This window comes from Hippopotamus amphibius, chromosome 14, assembly GCF_030028045.1.
Source record: "Hippopotamus amphibius kiboko isolate mHipAmp2 chromosome 14, mHipAmp2.hap2, whole genome shotgun sequence".
Lineage (NCBI taxonomy): Eukaryota > Metazoa > Chordata > Mammalia > Artiodactyla > Hippopotamidae > Hippopotamus > Hippopotamus amphibius.
The window spans coordinates 80,316,616-80,333,332 of record NC_080199.1 but is presented as its reverse complement, the minus strand read 5'-3'; the positions used below and the strand labels follow the sequence as shown (position 1 = coordinate 80,333,332).

Below are 16,717 nucleotides of genomic sequence, written 5' to 3'. Positions count from 1 at the left end.
GTGGCACAGTAGTTAAGAATCCACCTACCATGCAGGGGACACAGGTTCAATCCCTAGTCTGGGAAGATCCCACATGCCGTGGAGCAACTAAGCCCGTGCGCCACAACTACTGAGCCTGCACACTAGAACCCACGAGCCACAACTACTGAAGACCCCACACCTAGAGCCTGTGCTCTGCAACAAGAGAAGCGACCACGCTGAGAGGCCCGAGCACCACAATGAAGAGTAGCCCCCGCAACTAGAGAAAGCCCACGCACGCAGCAACAAAGACCCAATGCAGCCAAAAATAAATAAATAAATAAATTTTTTAAAGTCTACTGAATATTTCTTACATGAAAGACTTTAAAAAGCAAAGCAATCAGGCAATAAGTTACATATTTTTTAAACATCTTTAAAATATCTAAATTGAGGGGATCAAAGATCGAAGTTCCCTTCTGATTTAATTAGTGACTGATGAGTTTCACAAGCACTCAATCAGCTGACCTAAAACTAAGGGAGCTAGAGCATCTTCTAAGTTCTTTGACTACCAAAGGACAAATAGGCCACTATCAACAATATTACCCACTTTAACTACTTTGACCCTAGTCAATACTTCTGACCCGAGTCCAATACTGCTTCTTTGCCCAACCAGGAAACCCGTATTCTCCCTTGTTCCAGAACAGAAGTCACCACCACCCACGGCTGCACCTGGCACTGTCTCCTGCTGTCCCTTACCCCTCTTCTCCCTTATAACCCCTGCCCACCAGGCAGCCTCTGACATCACTACTCTGGCACTGATCTCATCATCAGTGGCATTTCGTTTCCGTGTTCAGAACCTACCAAGCTGTGAGTTCCTTGAAGGAATCTGTCTAGCACCATCCACCCCTGGCAGATAGGAGAAACTTGATAAATGTTTGCTAAAATTAAGTTAAAATTAAATCGGAACTAAGGTTTTATTGTTGAAAAAATTCAGTATTATGAAGTATTATTTGTGTTCATTCACTGTTCAACAATAAAAATTTCACTGGGTCATACCACGGGAGAGCTACGCTGTATGAATCATACTCTAGAACAACCAAATTCCTCGTGTAACTCTGTGACTGTGCAATAGATAAACAGCTAACACTTATTGCGCTCTTACTCTGTGCCCAATACTGCTCTAGCCACTGGGTAGACAGTAGTTAATAAGTCAGAGTCTAGCGGGGAAAATACACACAGAAGCCATGTGGGGGTAGGAGACCACAAGTTTAGACAGGCTGGACAGAAAGGCCTCATTTAGAGGGAAAACGTAAGGACCCGGTGGAGGAGGAGCAGAGAAAGGGGCAGAGAAAGACCTAGTCACCCACACTTTGTAACTTCCATCTGCAGGATGCCCCCCACCAATGTCCCATTCCTCCAGAAAACCACCAGTTCTCACAGCCCCATCACCACTATCTACCTTGAATTCTCCGGGATTAATCTCTTTATGTTCTGAAACCTGTTTACATCAGCCACCCTTCATCCCTATACTCTAACCTCCACGCACATGCTTATTCTGTCTCCATGTCCCAAGTGTCCCAAAGCCACAACACTCACTGTGCATCACCAGCAAAATCTATTACTCTCAACCTCTTCTCTCCCCTTCCTGAGAACATTTCTTCCTATGGAGCCCACACCCTTGGAACACTGGGCCTGGAAGTAGAAAATGTGTTTTCTTTATTGTTCTCTTTTGGACCCAGACTATTCTTCCTTCCTCTACCATCAAAAGCCCCCAATTTTGAACATCCTATGATCAGACCACATAACCTACTACTCCTTTATTGTCTACCAAAATCTACAGAGTTTACTGGGATCTTCCCCTTCATTCCTGAAAATTCTCTGGCTAAGCAATTGGAAGAACACAGCTGCCATTAACTGAAATGGAGAAAACTGGAGATAAAACAAGTTTAGGGGAATGAGAGATCAAGAGTTGAATTTAGGACATTTTCAGATGCCTATCAGATATTGTGGTGGAGGTATCATATAGGTGCTGGAATTCAGGGACAAGGCCAAGGCTGTGAAGCATAAATGTGGGTATCCTCAGCACACAGGTGATATTCAAAGCCTTGACACTGGATGAGATCACTAAGGGATTGAGGGTAGATCCCAAAAACAGAAGTAAAAACTGTAGTAGTGAAAGAAGCCAAGTGAAGGAAGTGTTTCAAGGAAGAAAGGAATGTGTCAAACACTGTTAATAACAGATGAAGGGTGAGGAGGACAGAGAAATGACCTTGGAATTTAGCAAAGCAAAGGCCAAGATAACTTCGTGAAAGCAGCTTGACTGGGGGGGGGGGGGGGGGGTATTTGCAGAAGCTAAAACAGAGGGGACACATGAAAGAGTAAGAAATTGGAGATAGTAAATACAGCTCTTTCCAGGAGTTTTGTTATAAAGGGAAGGAAATAACTAGAACAGCAACTACACAGGGAAGCAGGGTGAAAAGAGATTTTTTTTTTTAATTTTTAAGACAAGAAATAAAAACATGTTTGTAGGCTGCTGAGGCTAGAGAGAGGGGTGAACTGCTATAGTCATGTCTCTGAGAGGAGAGATGAGAGGATCTAGTACTGAAGAGGAATGACATCTCACACTATTTTTCAGACACAATCCTAGACTTTAACCTTATCACTATGATACAGCAATACGTATATAACCAAAGTGAAATGGAAAATGACACTCTGGGGGCAAACAAACATGTATTTAACTTCATACTTAGTGTCTAAAAAGCATAAACATACAAAAGATACCAACAGAAAAAAAATACAGATTCCCCAACATTAAAATATGCTCCTCTTTCAACTGAATAGAAATTAAAACAATAATATACTGTTTTTGACTAAAAACTGTAACACCCAATGTGAAAAAGAGGAACTCTTTCATAAGGTGTTACTTGGGAATGTAAATTGGTACAACTTTTTGACAATATCTATCCAAAATGTAAATGTATAAAAACTTTGAGCAATCTCATATCTAGGCCTTTTGTGCTATGTTGGCAGGAGTTCACATCTGTAATAAATTGAAATTAATTTAGATGTTAACAGGGGAGCAGCTAATATGGTATTCACATTACTTAACTGTTAAAGAGAACAAGTAAGCTCATTAAGTACTGATATGGAAGTACTAAGTATATTCAAAATACACTGTAAATAGACAAAGTGCACAGCAATGTATAACAGATAGAGAAAGACAAAAAAAAACTACTACTGCATAGACCTGTGCTATCCACTACGGTAGCCACTAGTCACTTACAGCTACTGGGCACTTGAAATGTGGCTAATGTAACTGAAGAATTGATGTCATTTTACTAGGTCAAAAATCTGGATTTAATGAAATTTTAAAATAAGAGACTGCTGTTTCCCTTGTTGCTTCATTCCACTGTATGACAGATATTGAAAACACTTGTGTTCTGTTTTCTGAAGCATAATCTGAAACAGTGTCATGGACACAGTTAACATTGTTTGGTACTTACCTGCAAGTGCTAAGAATCTCCAGTTTATAGAACTCTTCAAAGAAATAGAAGACAGTGAACTTAACAACAGTGGTATTTTTGCCAACGCGCCCTGGTTGAGTTGTGGAAGTTTCATAAAGGCTTATATTGTGAACTCCAATTTAAGATTTTCTAGGAACAAAAGGAATGCTTACAAAGCATTCAATAACCAAAACCAAAAATGGCAGTGTGATTTGTTTTCTCACTGATATCACACTTTGAGAACCATAGCTATTACCACATTTAAAAAAACAAACAAAAAAACTGCTTCTATAGCAACAACACAGATGAGAAATACTGAGTCAAAGTCTGACACAAATACTGTGTGATTTCATTTAGTATGAAGTTCAAGAATAGGCAAAATAAATTCACAGGTCATGAAGTCAGAATCATGGTTGTCTAGGGACCTGGTATTACTGACTGGGAAAGGGATGATAGAGATGTTCTTTAGCTGGGTGGTGACCACACTAGTGTGTATGTTTGTGCTGTACACTTAAGATTAAGGCACTTTGGGAATTCCCTGGCAGTCCAGTGGTTAGGACTCCGCACGCTCACTGCTGTGGGCCCAAGTTTAAATCTGGGGTCAGGGAACTAAGATCCAGCAAGCCACGTGGTGTGGCAAAAAAAAAAAAAAAAAAAGATTTAGGCCCTTTACTGGGTATCTCTTACTCCTAAATAATTTTTTTAAACTGTTGTAAGCAAACTAATTCTAATTATTTTTGAGTTAGAAACCTATCTAAAAAGGCAACAACTCTTCATCAGAATCAACCAAAGTAAACTTTACTGAATTTAAATGACCTCAGCAGGAAACGTATGAAATCCAAATTTAGAAAAAATACAAGCTACAAGGTTATTTTGTAACATCAAAAACTAGGAAAGATTTTTAGGGCTTCCCTAGTGGCACAGTGGTTAAGAATCCACCTGCCCATGCAGGGGACACAGGTTCGAGCCCTGGTCCGGGAAGATCCCACACGCCAAGAAGCAACTAAGCCGGTGCACCGCAACTACTGAGCCTGTTCTCTAGAGCTTGTGAGGCACAACTACTGAGCCCGTGTGCCGCAACTACTGAAGCCCACGCACCTAGAGACTGTGTTCCACAACGATAAGCCTGCACTCTGCAACAAAGAGCAGCCCCTGCTCGCTGCAACTAGAGAAAGCCTGCATGCAGCAATGAAGACCCAACACAGCCAATAAAATAAATAAATTTAGAAAAAAAAGTTTTTAAAAACAATAGAAAAGATCAAAGAAAACTAGAAGCTGGTTCATTGAAAAGATAAACAAAATTGATAAACCATTAGCCAGACTCATCAAGAAAAAAGGGAGAGGACCCAAATCAATAAAATCAAAAATGAAAGAGAAGTTACAACTAACACCACAGAAACACAAAGGATCATAAGAGACTACTATGAACAACTACATGCCAATAAAATGGGCAACCTAGAAGAAATGGGCAGATTCTTAGAAAAGAACAATAATCTCCCAAGACTGAGCCGGGAAGAAATAGAAAATATGAACAGACCAATTACCAGTACTGAAATTGAATCAGTAACTAACAAACTCCAAAGGACCAGAAGTCCGGGACCAGATGGCTTCACAGGTTAGTTCCACCAAACACTGAGAGAAGAGTTAACACCTGTTGCTCTCAAACTACTCCAAAAAAAAAATTGCAGAGGGAGGAACACATCTGAATTCATTCTATGAGGTCACCATCAGCCTGATACTAAAATCAGACAAAGACATCACACAAAAAAAAAAAAGAAAGAAAGAAAATCACAGGTCAATATCACTGATGAACACAGATGCAAAACTCCTCAACAAAATTCTAGCAAACCAACTCCAACAATACATCAAAAGGATCATACACCATGATCAAGTGAGATTTATCCCAGGGATGCAAGGATTTTTCAATAGCCGCAAATTAATGTGATATACCACATTAACAAACTGAATAATAAGAAACTTATGATCGGGCTTCCCTGGTGCTGCAGTGGTTGAGAATCCACTTGCCAATGCAGGGGACACAGGTTCAAGCCCTAGTCTGGGAAGATCCCACATGCCACAGAGCAACTAAGCCCGTGTGCCACAACTACTGAGCCTGCACTCTAGAGCCCACAAGCCACTCCTATTGAGGCCATGTGCCACAACTACTGAAGCCCACACACCTAGAGCCCGTGCTCCACAACAAGAGAAGCCCCCATTCGACACAACTGGAGAAAGCCTGCGTGCAGCAACAAAGACCCAATGCAGCCAATAAATAAATTTAAAAAAAAACACCTTATGATCACCTCAGTAGAGGCAGAAAAAGCTTTTGATAAAATTCAACATCCATTTATGATAAAAACTCTTCAGGAAGTGGGCACAGAGGGAACATACCTCAATATAATAAAGGCCATATAAAACAAGCCCACAGTTAACAAACATCATACTCAACGGTGAAAGGCATTTTTTCTAATATGAGGAACAAGACAAGGATGCCCACTCTCACCACTTTTATTCAACATAGTTTTGGAAGTCTTAGCCACAACAATCAGAGAAGAAAAAGAAACAAAAGGAATCCAAATTGGAAAAGAAGTAAAACTGTCACTGTTTGCAAGTAACATGATGGTAAACATAGAAAATCCTAAAGATGCTACCAGGAAACTACTAGAGCTCATCAATTAATTCAGTAAAGTTGCTGGATACAAAATACACAGAAATCTGTTGCATTTCTATACACTAACAATGAAATATCAGAAAGAAATTAAGAAAACAACCCCATTTACCACAACATTTAAAAAAAAAAAAAACCTAGGACTAAACCTACCTAAGGAGGCAAAAGACCTGTACTCTGAAAACTATAAAATGCCTATGAAAGAAAATGAAGATGACACAAACAGATGGAAAGAATCAATACTGTGAAAATGAGTATACCACCCAAGGCAATCTACAGATTCAATGCAATCCCCATCAAATTATCAATGGCATTCTTCACAGAACTAGAACAAAAAACTTTTTAATTTGTATGGAAACACAAAAGACCCCCAATGGCCAAAACAATCTTGAGAAAGAACAAGGAATCACACTCCCTGACTTCAAACTATACTACAAAGCTTCAGTAATCAAGACAGTATGCTATTGGCACAAAAACAGACATATAGATCAATGGAAGAGAAGGCCTAGAAATAAACCCACACATAAGTCAATTAATCTATGACAAAGGAGGCAAGAATATACAACGGAGAAAAGACAGTCTCTTCTATAAGTGGTGCTGGGGAAACTGGACAGCTACATGTAAAAGAATGAGATTAGAACATTCTCTAATACCACAAACAAAAATAAAGTGAAAATGCATTAAAGACCTAAATATAAGACCGGATACTACAAAACTCTTAAAACAAAACATAGGCAGAACACTCTTTGACATAAATTATAGCAATATTTTTTTTATGTCTCGTAGAGTAATGGAAATAAAAGCAAAAGTGAACAAATGGGATCTAATTAAACTTAAAAGCTTGTGCACAGCAAAGGAAACCAAAAGCAAAACAAAATGGTAACCTATAAAATGGGAGAAAATATTTGCAAACGAAGTGACTGACAAGGTATTAATTTCCAAAATATGAAAATAGTTCTTACAGCTCAACATCAAGAAAACAAACAACCCAATCAACAAATGGGCAGAAGACCTAAATAGGCATTTCTCCAAAGAAGACATACAGATGGCCAACAGGCACATGAAAAGATGCTCAACATCACTAATTATTAGAGAAATATCAATCAAAACTACAAAGAGGTTATCACCCCACACCAGTCAAAATGGTATCATTAAAAAGTCTACAGAGGGGTTTCCCTGGTGGCGCAGTGGTTAAGACTCCGCCTGCCAATGCAGCGGACACAGGTCTGAGCCCTGGTCCAGGAAGATCTTACATGCCTCGAAGTAACTAAGCCCATGTGCCACAACTACGGAGCCTGAGCTCTAAAGCCTGTGAGCCACAATTATTGAGCCCACGTGCTGCAACCACTGAAGCGTGCACACCTAGAGCCCATGCTCTGCAACAAGAGAAGCCACCGCAATAAGAAGCCCATGTACTGCAATGAAGAGTAGCCCCCACACTCCACAACTACAGAAAGCCTTTGCAGCAAAGACCCAATGCAGCCAATAAATAAAAAATAAATTTCTTTTAAAAAGCAAAAAACCATTTTTAAAAAATTAAAAATAAACAAACTTAAAAAAAAAGTCTACAGAGACTTTCCTGGTGGCACAGTGGTTAAGAATCCACCTGCCAATGCAGGGGACACAGTTCAATCCCTGGTCCAGGAAGAACCCACATGCCGCGGAGCAACTAAGCCCGTGTGCCACAACTATTGAGCCTGTGCTCTAGAGCTGTGACCCACAAATACTGAAGCCCACACGCCTAGAGCCTATGCGCCACAACAGGAGAAGCCACTGCAATGAGAAGCCCACACACCGCAATGAAGAGTAGCCCTGGCTGGACACAACCAGAGAAAGCCCACACGCAGCAACAAAGACCCAGTGCAGCAATCAATCAATAGTTTTTAAAACTCTGTATTAAAAAATAAAAATAAAATAAAATAAAAAGTCTACAAATAATGAATGCTGGAGAAGGTGTGAAAAGGAAACCCTCCTACACCACTGGTGGAAACATAAATTGGTGCAGCCACTATGGAGAACAGTACGGAGGATCCTTAAAAAACTAACAATAGAGCTACCACATGACCCAGCAATCCCACTCCTGGGCATATATCTGGAATAAACCCTAATTCAAAAAGATACATGGACCCCAATGTTCACAGCAGCACTATTTACAATACCTAAGACATGGAAGCAACCTACATATCTACTGACAGATGAATAAAGAAGATGTGGCACATATATACAATGCAATATTACTCAGCCATAAAAAAAGAATGGAATAATGCCATTTGCAGCAACATGGATGGACCTAGAGATTATCATGCTAAGTGAAGTGAGTCAGAGAAAGACAAACACTATATAATATCACTTATACGTGGAATCTAAAAAAACAGACAAGTGAACTTATTTACAAAACAGAAATAGACTCACAGACATAGAAAACACTTATGCTTACCAAAGGAGATGGGGGAGGGGGGATACATTGGAAGTTTAGGATTAACAGATACACACTACTACAATATAAAATAAACAACAAGGACCTACCATATAGCACAGGCAACTATACTCAGTATCCTGTAATAACCTATAAAGGAAAACAATCTGAAAAATATGTATGTATGTATAATTGAATCATTTTGCTGTACACTTGAAACACAACATTGTAAATTAGCTATACTCCAATTTAAAAACAAACAAACAAACAAAAAACCCTAGGAAAGTTCCCTACTAGACTGACAAGTGCAAACACACAGACGTCTGCATCTGAAACAGAACAGGACCCTATGGTCGTTGCCCACCATGTCCTCAGCCTGCATGTTGCCTGTGGAAAAACTTTAGCCAAAGAGTAAATTTAATCAGAGAAGTGAGAAAATGCAGATGCAAAGAAAAGCAGTCAAACAGGACAAAACAATAATAGTTTAGTCACTAAGTAAATTCAAGGCCCTTTAGTTCCGTCTCAAAGGCTATAGATAATATTCTGAGCCATATCCTATGACCTGTCTTGTAGGTACCAAGACCCCCACCAGGTGGAAGAAGTTAACTACATAACTGAAGCCACGACACAAGCTGCCATAATTCTAAGAATCGGCCTCAAGAAAACAGGAACAAACCCACCCTGGAAACAAAGATTAACTGCACTTAAAACAATCAAGATGACTCTGGTCAGACCACGCCAGGACCAATTTCAAGATGACTATTAGAGCTGACTGTGCTGTTTCTACATATAGGCCCCTCCCTCCGGCTATAAATGCTCTCGCCCACTGATTGTGGTGGGGAGGGGGGAGTAGACCTTTGAATAGGAGTCGGCCCCCGCCCCCCCCCATCCAAAATAAAGCAAACTTTCCTTTCCACCAACCCTGCCTCCCTATCGGCTTCTGGGCAGTCGGACCCCATTTTCACTAACACGTCTTCCCCCCATCTGAAAAAGAACCCTCCACTGCTTCATTTCAATTTCATTACTATGATCCTAAAAGTATACTTACTGTCAGCCTGTGTACAGAAATACCGTTTCACCTTAACCTATTATTTATTATTGATACTAAGGCCTTGGTAAAGAGATCATATACAGCAAAATGCCGAGAAAAGATTATCAGTATGTGGACTCAGATTTCCCTGGCATTAAAATCTGTCTGAAACAAACGGACAGCCTTGAGGCCTCCAAAGACTGCCACGTAAACATAGTTTAAAGCTATGTGAGGGGAAAAAAGATAAATTCTCTGCCTCCCGAGGAGGAAAACGTAGATACAAACAATTCAAAGCCACCCTCAGGCCTTGCAAAGGAACTGGCTGCTTGGAGAGGCGACTTACTGGTCTCCCAAAGCACACGTCCTTGAACGCCACCAACCCACAGCAAGGCTTTCGCACCCAAAGCCCTGAAAGACCCCACGGGCGGGCAGAGAGACCGACCCTGACCAGCAGCAAGGCGACGCACCCACTCGCTCGGAGCGCGGCCGCGACTACGGGCGGCGGGAGCCCGCGAGAAGCCGCCGCGGAACACGGCTCGCAGGCCCGACCCTGACCCGGGGCTCCCCGCCCGCCCACCGAGCCCCTGAGGCCGGAGCCGGCCCCCCACCCCCGCGCACCGCCGGCCCTCTTGGACGGAGGGCGGCGAACGCACCGGCTCCCCCGGTCCGCCCCCCGCCGCACCAAGTCCCGCCCCGCGGCCCCGGCCCCTCAGTCCACTCACGCCCGGGCCCGTGCAGCCGCCGCCACCGCCGCGGCGCTTACAAACCAGCCGCCACAGCTGCCGCCGCCGGTCCCGCCCCACCCCCGGCCCGAGGGCTCCTGGGAAGTGTAGTTCCCACCGGCCCCTCTGCGCTTGCGCGAGCGCGCCGCCGGACACACGCAAACTACCGTTCCTGGCGACGCCCCGGCGTCGCACGTTACCAGGCGCTCTGGGCCCGGCGCCTAACACCCCGGCGCAGGCGAGGGGTGGAGATGGTGGGCGGAGAGGCAGCGGGGGAAACTGCTCCCGGAGAGAACTTCCGGGACACACCGAACCCCTCCCACGCCTTTGAAAACGCCGGCTGGCGACCTCGCGAGAAGAGCGTGTTCGCGTTCCCGGAAACGCGCGGCCGCCGCAGCCCTGAGAGGCTGGGGGAGAGGGGTGGGGTTTGGCAGGGTCCGCCTGTGTTGTTTTTGTCATCTTTGCCGCGTGTGACCGTGTAAAGGAAAAGACAGTCAGCCGCACCTTGTGACCAATTTACTCATGAAGTAGTTATCGCTCATCTTTTCTGCCTAATGCGTATTTGGCTCTGCGCCCAGTAGGTGTTAAAACTGTTTCCAAAACTAAAGAGCAAAACTCGGAAACCGTTGCCTAATTGCCACCGCAGAGTGCTGTGTAGGTGCAGACACTGCAAGTTACCGTTGTGTACACAGCCAAGCTTTGTGGCTGTTTAAAGAAGTATTTATTTTTTCAATTTATTTATGTATTTATTATTTTATTATTATTATTATTATTATTATTATTATTATTTTGGTTGCGTCGGGTTTTTGTTGTTCTGCCCGGGCTTTCTCTGGTTGTGGTGGGCAGGTTTCTGTTGTGGAGTGCAGACTCTAGGCGCGGGCTTCAGTAGTTCTGGCACACGGGCTCAGTAGTTGGGGCTCAGGGGCTCTAGAGCAGAGGCTGCGTAGTTGTGGCGCAGGGATTTAGTTGCTCCTTGGCATGTGGGATCTTCCCAGGCCACGGATCAAACCTGTGTTCCCTGCATTGGCAGGCGGATCCTTAACCACTGTGCCACCAGGGAAGCCCCTAAATTAATATTTAAAGAAATCAAATGAAGTGTTGTTTGTAACAACCAGTACAGTGTGAGAAACAAACTACTGTTACCAAGTCTAAGCTCCTAGGCAGGACAGGCCAGTAAACGAGAGAGAGCTATTGGGGCAAGGAGTAAGGACTTTATTCTGAAAGCCAGGAACCAAGAAGATGGCGGGCACATTCCCCCAAAAGAACCATCTTGCCTGAGTTAGAACTCAGGCTTCTTTTGTAGTAAAAGGGGAAGGAGGAAAGTCAAACATTTCCTGGTTCCCATCAGCCTCCAGGGGAGATGTGTTAATTTCTTCTTCCTGGCAGTTATTCACAGGTGAGCCTGGTCAGGATGTTTGTGAGTTGAACCAAGGTTTTTTAGCTTAATCCTCATTACCTGGGAGGCGGTGTACCCACAGATTGGCCATTGTGTATAATTTAAGCTTATAGGCAACATCTCTTTAATGATGAGCTTGTAATAGAATACAGAAGTGTCTTGCCTACTACAATTCCTCACTGTCAATGTCCATCCCACAATCTTGTGGGAAAAGGAATGAAGACCATTCTGCTGAACAGAGGTGACAAATATTCCTTAGAATCTTTACTCAGTCCTTTTTATCCACAACTATTTGAACCTAATGAAACAGCACTTGCTGTCTAATTCATAATTGAACTTAGGGTTTTGGTTCCAGTTCCCAGTACATATACTAGATTCCTGTATTTATTTGGGCAAAATTAAACAAATTGATGGCCTCTTCTCCAATGGAATTACCATCTACTTCAGTTGAGTAGGCAGACCTGTTAGAGGCAAACTCATGAATAGTAGAAGTGCCAAAAGTTTTAGTATAATTGGCAACTGCTAGGTCTATTACCATTTATAAATTCTCCTACCCAGGCAGACACCTGGAATGGCCTATGAGACAATATTTTAAAGGGGGTTAATTTAAGGCTGCTTCTGGGAGCCACTGATCCGTAGCTGGGCAACTGGCAAGGCCTTATCCCAAGTTAAATGTCTTCACATTTTAGTGATGTTCCTTTTTAATGTATGATTCATTTTCTTGGTTTTTCCTTTTGATTGTGATCTCCAGGATGAATATTGTATTAATGCCTTAATCCAAATCAGGGGATTATTTTCCTAAGGAGGGCTTTAACCACTTCAGAGATTTTCTGTCCATGGATTATGCTTCCAGCCATCCTGAAAAAGCGTCCACACAAACACTAGCAGGTTGTCCAAAATTTCTTGTAGTTCGAAGCATTTGAGTAAAGTCTATTTTTCAGTTCTCAATGGGGCAGTTTCCTCTCTGGTGAGTCCCCATCTGGGGAGGTCTGACTGCAGTCTTTGGGTTATTTTTAAGACCTTGGGGTAAAGAGCTCCGTTTTCTTTTCTGGGGTTTTCATAAGCTCCATCTGTAGGCTTAAAGTGTGTTCTGGTGGGACTCTGATGTCAAGCTATTCTGGTGAAAAACATCAGGGTGAGGTCTATCAAAAAGTTAATCAGCTCATTCCCCACTGTCAGTTTTACCTGGGGCTCCTGTGGGGAATTGGGCACCCCAAGTCCAAGGGAGCCCCTAAGCCTCTTCAGTGCTCCTCTCTTTCTACCATACGAGAGTCTTTTATTGTTCTTCTGTTTTCCAGTGTTCCTCCTCCTTACAGTAAGCATGGTGTTCCTTCCCCAGTGGGGCTCACCTGTCTTCAAGTTACTTGCCTTCTGGGAATCCAGTGCCACTGCCAAAAAAGTGGTGTTTCCTTTTGCACCTTCTTTCTTTTGTTGTTGTTCCCTGTTGAATACTTTAAAAGCAAAATCTGCCATTTGAGAAGGGTTCATTCCAAATGTACCATCAAATTTTTGCAACTTTCTCCTGCTATCTGAGGCACTTTGCCCCAAAAGGTCAAACTTAGCATTCTAGTATTTTCAGGGGCCTTGGGATCTGCATTAGTATGACGTCTGTAGGTCTGACAAATCCTTTCCAAAAATTCAGAGAGGTTTTCATTTGTTTTGCTGAATTTCTTGTATATTGTTCAAACTCTTGCTTTGGTTTCCCTTTTCAAAGCCCTGGCAAGATGCACTAATAAGCAGTGCTCTAATAAGGGCCTTCTTCCCGCACTGGGTTTGCCAGTGTGGTTCAGCTGTGGGTGCTGCCAAGTGGGCTTCAGGTGTAGAGGATCCTACCTATAAGGAGGGTTGCAATATTTCCAATTAAATGAGTCTGAGAAACCCAGCTGGCTGGCCGTTTGCATTTAGGCCTCCTATGAGATAATGGCATGAGGGAAATGGCCCTCCCCCGAAAGTGGCTCCTGGCCCAAATGGGGTACCATGTTGGGTCTTACATGGTGATACCAGACCAAGTCCCTGGGCCCCAGAAACTAACACAGGATTTTCTAATTGATCCCTATAAGGAGGAGAAGTCCTGAACCCCAGTGTCAGGAACAGGGGCTGGATAGGAATGGAAGGTGGTGGAAGGGGTGGATGTATTGGCATAACGGCCAGAGTGGCTGGGACAGCCAGCTCAGCTGGGGGAGCTAAGGTTTTTTGTTTTGTTTTAATTTATTTTATTGGCTGTGTTGGGTCCTTTTTTGCTGTGCGCAGGCTTTCTTTAGTTGCAGTGAGTGGGGGCTACTCTTCGTTGTGGAGCACGGGCTCTAGGCACATGGGCTTCAGTAGTTGCAGCACATGGGCTCAACAGTTGTGGCTCATGGGCTCTAAAGTGCAGGCTCAATAGTTGTGGCACACGGGCTTAGTTGCTCTGCAGCATGTGGGATCTTCCTGGAGCAGGGATCAAACCCATGTCCCCTGCATTGGCAGGTGGATTCTTTTTTTTTTTTTTTTAATTTTATTTATTTATTATTTTGGGGGGGTACACCAAGTTCAATCAAGGCAGGTGGATTCTTAACCACTGCGCCACCTAGGAAACCCGGGAGCTAAAGTTTGAAGCAACATGTCCTCAGTCTCATTCCCTTCCTCTCTGTATTTTCCCTGATAACAGTACAAATGTTTGCACATAAAGGATTTCATCATTCTTCCCTGCTTTTTTCACAAAATAGCTATAGAGTCATTCAAAAGCCACTGTAAAACCATAGGTAGCAATTGACCATCTAACCATTAAAAGGATGCCTTTTTGCTTTGGCATCAACCAACTGGGATTACAGTGCAACGGAACAAAAACTTGATTACTGCTGTGACAAACAATTTAAGGTAATTACTAGAATTATGACTGATATCATTTACCAGGATGTACCAGAATTTTAGGAGCTCCATATAATTTCTAGAATATGTATATTAATAACGTTTACCCATTTGGTACAATCTGAGAAGTTTTATCATCACTCATTTGACAATGCCTACCATTCAATTCAACAAGCCAGATAAGTTTAATGAGTTTAATATTCTTCTCTCTGAGATGGAGAGAAAACAAATAATTTGAGGTGTTCCAGGGACCCTCTGGAAAACCCCAAAGTTAGCCAGAGGTCTAATGAACCCCACTTAGAACTTGATCTTTGGCAAGTTTGTCAAAAAACTATCCAAAAGTTTTAACCAGTAATAATAAAAGATCTCAATGGCACATACAGATCACTTAAAAAAGCTCACAATCTATAACCAAAAGTAGTTCAATGTTTTAAGAAAACTTTGTCCTCTTAGAGAACCTATTTCAGGTTTCGTACCACTTTACCTTTAAGATTTATTTTCAATCTTATCTTAGAAATTTAGTTTCAAGAAAATCTGGAGAGACTATTCTAGATAGACATTCCCGAAACATTATTCCCATAGAGTTTACCCCAAAACTCTTTACTTCATTTATCTCTATTTTATTTACTTAAAAGTTTTGTCACATTGTTATTGTTCTTGCTGACAAATTTTGTAACAGGAATAAAGTATTATTTGATTTCTAGTAAACCTAGGTACAATAAAATTATACTTAGTGTTGATGACTCTGAAGACATATCTGTATCAAACCAACAAGCTTAAGCTGTTTAACACCCGATATTAATTCAATACTTAGTATTTCCTAAATCACATGAACTTGAAACTCATTCTGGCAAGTTTTTTATAGTTGAGTATTTATACAGGCACTTAATTTCCTTTAAGCCAATTAAATAGCACTCTTTTACAAATTAATTTTGGCAATGCCACATTTATAACACATGTACAAACACACAAACACAGGGACTTCATAGTTCCCATACCAAAATTTTAGCCATGAATCAGGTACAACAATGTAAAACCCATCAGTTATGAAAGAGGTTAGATTCAAATTGGGTTTCTGGCAGATGGAACAAATTAAGGTCACCTGTCTACATATCTAGACCCTTTTTTACCAGTATTTATGAAAAAGACACTTCTATTTCTATTTGTAGCTTTTGGTCATTTTAGGAACCAAATGGAAGCTCTCTCTTCTTCCTTGGAATGTCCTACTCTTGGGCAGGAACAGACAGGTTTTTTCCCTGTTCCTTTCCTCCATCTGATATCAGTAAAGGTTTTAAGTATTACAAAACTGATTTGGCTGTAAGTGAACAAACAGTTCCAAACAAAATGAAACAAACAAACAAAAAAAAACCCCAAAGAACAAACAAAATCCTAAATAAAGCCTCAAGTTTGGTCTTGGGTTTTACATATGCCAACAACACAGGAGACCGTAAATGATGTAATTAACACAGCAAGAGTAGCAGTACATGGTGCACAGCATCCCAAGATAACACTTTCTAAACCCCCAGTGGAGATCCTGACAGGTACTGTGGCCACACATTGTTATTACAATAATAAGATATCATCTTCCTCTCACCCATGGGTTCGGAGCTGTAATCAGATCCCTTATCCAAAATACGCCTCAGAGGACTTTCTTTAGGGATAGTTGAAACATTCCCCCTTTTTCAAGACAACGCGTCAACTAATCTATGACAAAGGAGGCAAGGATATACAATGGAGAAAAGACAGCCTCTTCAATAAGTGGTGCTGGGAAAATTGGACAGCTACATATAAAAGAATGAAAGTGGAACACTCCCTAACACCATACACAAAAAATAAACTCAAAATGGATTGAAGACCTAAATGCAAGGCCAGACACTATAAAACTCCTAGAGGAAAACATAGGAAGAACACCCTTTGACATAAATCACAGCAAGATCTTTTTTGACCCACCTCCTAGAGTAATGGAAATAAAAACAAAAATAAGTGGGACCTAATGAAACAAAAGCTTTGCACAGCAAAGGAAACTATAAACAACGAAAAGACAACCTTCAGAATGGGAGAAAATATTTGCAAACAAATCAACAAAGGATTCATCTCCAGAATATATAAACAGTTCATGCAGCTCAATTTCCAAAAAAATAAACAACCCAATCAAATAATGGGCAGAAGACCTAAAT

The 16,717-nt window shown here is 41.9% G+C and overlaps 1 protein-coding gene across 4 annotated transcripts in view; it reads right to left on the bottom strand.

The window, feature by feature from the left end:
• Positions 1-10,384, bottom strand: part of CENPJ (centromere protein J) — a 51,901-nt gene extending 41,517 nt beyond the window's left edge. Inside the window, exon 1 of one of the 4 annotated variants that reach the window (XM_057707673.1) lies at positions 10,298-10,384. The gene's annotated coding sequence lies outside the window, so the exon portion shown is untranslated. Of the gene's footprint in view, positions 1-1,554; positions 1,624-9,918; positions 10,120-10,297 lie in introns of those variants that run through there. The other 3 variants (XM_057707675.1, XM_057707672.1, XM_057707674.1) reach the window with 3 other exon arrangements.
• Positions 10,385-16,717: the final 6,333 nt, after the last annotated feature.